The following is a 5,769-nucleotide window of genomic DNA, read 5'->3' as shown; positions in this document are numbered from 1 at the left end:
TGTTGTGGCTCGCGGGCTCTAGAGCGCAGGCTCAATAGTTGTGGCGCACGGGCTTAGTTGCTCCGCGGCATGTGGGATCTTCCCGGACCAGGGCTCGAACCCGTGTCCCCTGCACTGGCAGGCGGATTCTTAACCACTTTGCCACCAGGGAAGCCCCAGGAAGCTTTTTAAAAGTACTTTTTGTTGCCGGGGGCTAACCCCAGAAAGTCAGATTCATTTGGTGTGCGGCGGGACCCAGGCATCAGGGCTTTTTATACACTCTCTCGATAGTTCTCCCGTGTAGTCAAGTGGAGCTGTTCAAGCAACTTCCAACCAGCGGGAGGGTCAGAAGTTCAGGTGGGTGCGGAAGGGGAAGTCTCTGAGAGCCCTAGCATTGTCCCCTACTGTTTGCCTACATGTGAAGCCAGCCCTGGATTCAGGAAGTACATGCGGAAGCCATCTTGAGCTAAGAGAAGAGCACAGCGCAGCAAGGGCCAAAGTAATTAAGGAACACAGTCTTTTCATAAAAACTCTAAGCAGAGCCCTTTCCGGCCTCCGGAACGGAGGTGTGGCTGCATCATATCTGGAGTGACTGAGCGGCAGCCAACCTCAGTTTAGCAGTCGGTCCATCCTATAACTAATGACGGGGTTACAGGAAAAGTACAGGGACCTGAGTCCAGACAAGTCTGGAGCTGTCTCGGCCCCGGAAACACCATGTTAACTGGTCCTGGGGCCCAGTGCCGCACCCACATGCCTACATGTCCAGAAGACTTAGCAAAGCCCTGTAGCACATTGGTTAACTGCATGAACTCCTGATCCAGTCTGCCTGGGTTGAGATCCCAGCTCTACTACTTACTAGCCTTGTAACCTCAGATGCATTGTTCAGCCCCTCTGTACTTTGCTTCCTTCTATGTAAGATGAGAATAACAATAATGTCTACCTCTTAGGGCTGTTCTGAAAATTAGATGGGTTGGTACCTGAGCTATGTATGGCACTTAGAATGTGCTCAATAAATATTTCCTCTTATTCAGGAGAAACCTCATACTGGAATGGGAGTCTGAAGACCTGGCTTTCCCTCCCAGCTCCATCTTTATCCAGCTGTGCGTTCTGGGGTAGGTGACCTCACTTCTCTGTGCTAGTGCCCTCTGTTCCAAACTGAGGGGTAGCACTAAACTCCTTTACTCTAAAATCCTCCATGGATCCCCACTGACCTCATGATAAAGTCCCAGGTCCCTCTCTTGGCCTTTAGTGCCCTTGGTGTCTCCAGCCCCTGCCCTTCCCTCTAGCCTCAGTTCACAGAACACCAAGGTGGTCATGGCTGGTGAGTAGTCATGTAAAGCGTCATCATACCATGGCCCTCCTCTGTTCAGAGGCTCCCCATGGCTTCTCGTGCAGCACAGAGTACGACCCAAGGCCCTTTGCACAGCCTGTCTTGCCCCACAATCTGACCTCAGCTCCCACCAGTGTCCCTCTCCACCCCGGTACCCAGTTCTCCGGTTTCTTGGCTGTTCCCAAGACACCAGCCTCTCCTGCCTTGGGGTCTCTACACTTGCTATTTCCTCTGCCTGGAAGCTTCCCTCAGAGCCTCCTGGCTCAGGCTCACGTTCTTGAGGCCTCGGTTCAAACTTCCCAAGACACTAATAAATAACACATAATAAAGTCAAGGGGCTTCCGATATAAGGGCTGGGCAAGGGACACAAACACGAAACAGAACAAAGCAAGATGGAGAATAAGTATGTATCACAGCAGAAACCGTTGAGTTAACTTGATGAGACAGCCTGGGAGTTCTTCCACAGCTCTGGAGAGAGAAAGATCAGAGTGGACTGCAGCCCTTCTGGAAGCTCTGAACCAGGAGAAGAGCCTTCCCTGACCACCCCGCACACGATAGGATGCTGCCCCATCATCCTGTCTTATGTATCCCAGCAGCCCCACCATCCCTAATGGACTATATATTTGTTTACGGTCTATCATCTCCCCTTCCACAATGTAAGCTCCAAGAGAGCAAGGACTTTGTTCGTCTCCTTGCTGTGTCCCCAGCTCTGTGGACCATGCTGGGCACATACTAGGTGTCCAGAAACTGTGTTGAAAGATGAAGGATGCTGGCTTGCTTACTAGAGGAGGTTGTGTTACTGCAAGGAACTCCCAGGAAGGACATATCTCAACCAGAAAGAATTAACCTCTTTTACACGTGATGTCGGGCATGGAGACAGATGGATGGGGAGGATATATTAGGAGCAGTGGGAAGATTCCTTGCCAAGGTCCTCAGACCAGAACACTGGGGCAATACCTACCACCTGTGAGCACGCAGAACAGGAAACCTTGGAAAGCCATTTAGCTCAGCCCCATCTAAAGACTAAACCCTGAGTTTAGGCTGACGGTTTGTTCTGTCTAAAAGGCCTCAAGAAAGGAGACAGCACTCCAAGCTCACCACATCGGCCCTGCCCACCATTATACTGCTGGGCACCTGGGAAGCCACCAGAGGCTGGTGGCTGCCTGGGCTGTCCCGCCGTGGGCAGAACACTCCTTTTTATGTCTTACTTCTGTACTGCATTACCTGAGCACTTGGTGGCTTCCGAAATGAAGCCACATGGTTTGATGGCAGATCTCTGGAGGAAAATGCCAACCTTTAATTGTCCTCATGACTCTTCTGAAAATAGAATCCTTTTTATTCAAAGCTTAATTCAGTTAATGTTCCCAATATAAATGAATAAAGTGTAAGCAAATTCTCTCGCAGGCTACACTGACAGTGTTCCTCTGCTCTATTTTTTTTTTAAAGCCACTTTTATTTTGGGTTTTCTAAATAGGCAGCTAAACTTAGTTAGAACTCATACACAATCTTTTAATTTTTTATTTTAAATTATGAAACATTTTTATGTTTCATAAATAATAATGATACAAACAATAATTTTGATACACGTTATATAGTCTCACTACCTAAGTTACAGAGATATTGACACTTTGCTTCTGCTCTTTTTAAATAACAATTTTTCCTTTTAATAATTTCTTTGAAAAATGTGGAACACTTCGCGAATTTGCTTGTCATCCTTGCTCAGGGGCCCTGCTAATCTTCTCTGTATCGTTCCAATTTTAGTATATGTGCTGCCGAAGCGAGCACCCTCTGCTCTATTTAAAGACCTTTCCTGGGCAGAGCCTAGGCTCGGCTTTCTCTGAACCTACTCAGAAGTCCCCACCCTCATGACACTGCACTGATTTCCCTCGAGCATTATGTGTGCTGGGGAGGGCAGAAAGGGGCAATGAGGAGTACCTGCCCACACACCTGGGCTCCCAGACTTGTGCCCTTTGTCCAGTTCCAGCGCCAAGCTAGTCTGGTGGGACCAAAGAGACGTCATTGGTCCCCAGAGTCTTCCAAGGGTTTATGACATAAGGGGTGGGCAGGGGACACACACAAAACAAAACAAAGCAAGATGGAGAAAAATTATGTAAACATATCAAAACAATTGAGTTAACTTTGTGAAACAGCCTGGGAGTGCTTCTGGAGAGAGAAAGACCAGGGTGGGCTGGAGTCGCTCTGGAAGTTTTAAGACCCAACTCAAAGCTCGCTCCTTCCAGGAAGACTTCTCCATGGCTGGAGGAGCCCTCCCCTCTGCAGGAGCTGTTGCACTAATCCTCACGTGCACCTCGCAGGTGGTACTGAGCAGTCACCACCTTCTCTTGTGATTATTTAAGTACAAGGTGAATCACCCCCAGGGAAACCTGCCCTGGCCCTGTGAGCAGAAGCCTGTCTATGAGCTTCATTGCTCCCCAAACTTCCCTCCACTGTGCCACTGAGTACGGTGTAGTGGGACTGGCTGCTCACACATCTGTGTCCCTCACCAGACTTAATACCCTGGGAAGGGAGGACCCATGTTGGCCTAGTTCAATGCCATGTGCCCCAAGCCTTGTGCAGTGCCTAGGCCATGATGGGCCCTCAACCAATATTTGTTGAATGAAGGAATCTCCCCTACCAGAATGCAACTGGGGGCATGCTTTATACTCTTTGTATCCTTATCTATACTTATCACAGTGTTGGCACCCTAAAGATTTTCTAGCTGAATGAATGAATGAATGAATGAATGAAAGGAAGATTTCGCAGCAGAGATGGGACTTGAACTGGGCCTTCAAGGATGGGGCAATCCAGAAAGTCCCAGAAAGAGTGAAATGGTTAAGATTCCATCAGCTTATTACTGTGGTCCAACTCCCTGATGGCGTCTCTCATATTAGACCTGGTTAACAATGGGAGAATCTACCCAGAGGCATAATAGAGAAAGTATGCCAGTTGCCTCAGTTCTGGGTGTGGCACCAGCCATATACACACCCAGGGGTCATCTTTTTTTTTTTTTTTTTTTTTGCGGTACGCGGGCCTCTCACTGTTGTGGCCTCTCCTGTTGCAGAGCACAGGCTCCGGACGCGCAGGCTCAGTGGCCATGGCTTACGGGCCCAGCCGCTCTGCGGCATGTGGGATCTTCCCGGACCGGGGCACGAACCCGTGTCCCCTACATCGGCAGGCAGACTGTCAACCACTGCGCCACCAGGGAAGCCCCAGGGGTCATCTTTATATCCTCCTAGTCCAGCACGGTGCCTGGCACATCGTAGGCTCTTCATAAATATGTGTTGAATGAAATCAAATATATCCAGCTCATTATTAAGTATCCTGGAGCCCACAGGTCTCTGGATTTCAGGGAAATGTGTGCAGAAGTGGAGACCCAAGCAAAGTGCCCCTAATCTGCCAGGCTAGATTCTGCAGCCTAAATTTCGCAGAATAAAAGGATTAAGACTGAGATAGGCACCAAGCCTTGTCAAGCGTGTGCTGTAACATTTGTTCTGAAGTCTGTCATACAGCAGACCTAGGGCTGACACGTGACCCACGTGAGGATGGATGGGTAGAGTGGCATCTGGTGGAAGACAGGGTCTTAAGGAAGGGAGGCACATAATTCAGAGCATGGGAGGAGGTGTCCGGAGGCCTCAGAAGCCTTGTCCACCTTGGCAGCAGTGGGTCACCCTGGTTCCCAGAATTGTAAAATCTCATTTCTCCCAGAGAGTCTGATCCATGGATAGTTTGAGCTGGAATATTCCAAATGCAGGGTGGTGAGTGCAAAGGAAGACATAATGTTACCTTTTCCTCCTGACTATACCACTTCCCCCGGTAAACTGAGAAGACAGAGAGAGAGAAGAGGATGGGAGGGGAGGGGAGAGGAGGGGAGAGAGGGGAAGAGAGGGAAAGGGAGGGGAAGGAAGAGGGAAGAGAGAAAAGACCGATTTTTGCGTCTCCATCCTCGGGTCTGCACTGCAGGAAAATTCCTTTGGTTCATCGCATGATACCTGTACTGCTGGCAAGACAGCCCTTCTGAGAGCTGGTTGCCAAATGCATCAAACGTGGCGAGCCGCTGTGAGCTGGCCTGGGGCAGAGCTAGGTGAGCCATTTACCTCCTGCGCCCCCACGTAATTGTGGGGTCCCTGGATGGGACCTGGGGTGGGCAACCAGGCGGGGCCACCTTCATCGCAGTCCTATGACTCTGTGCCTTCCAGGAGTGCTCCAGGGGCTGCCAGGATTTGCCACAAAGCTCCACCCCTGCAGGCCCCAGGACAAGACACTGCCGGCTCTCAGCTCAGGGAAGCTCTCCCCAGCCCACAAGGCCCCTCCCTTGCACGGGTGGCCGCAGGCTGCATCCCTGCCTCTTTCCTTAACAAATTTGAGCCTCAGTTCCTTCAGGTATATAATGGGAGCGATATTAATGACCTCCCCTCACTACCTGGGGGCTGCCAGCCCAATCCAGGGAGACACTGAGTGTG

General features: G+C 50.3%; 1 non-coding gene across 1 annotated transcript; it reads right to left on the bottom strand.

The window, feature by feature from the left end:
- Nucleotides 1-2,987: 2,987 nt before the first annotated feature.
- On the bottom strand, nt 2,988-3,094 carry LOC116739373. The gene has a single exon (XR_004345552.1). It is a non-coding gene; the product is annotated as a U6 spliceosomal RNA (small nuclear RNA).
- Between the last annotated feature and the right edge of the window lie 2,675 nt (nt 3,095-5,769).

This window comes from Phocoena sinus, chromosome 14 (genome assembly GCF_008692025.1).
Source record: "Phocoena sinus isolate mPhoSin1 chromosome 14, mPhoSin1.pri, whole genome shotgun sequence".
NCBI lineage: Eukaryota > Metazoa > Chordata > Mammalia > Artiodactyla > Phocoenidae > Phocoena > Phocoena sinus.
The sequence above is the reverse complement of the archived record's forward strand: the minus strand, read 5'-3'. Positions and strand labels throughout refer to the sequence as shown.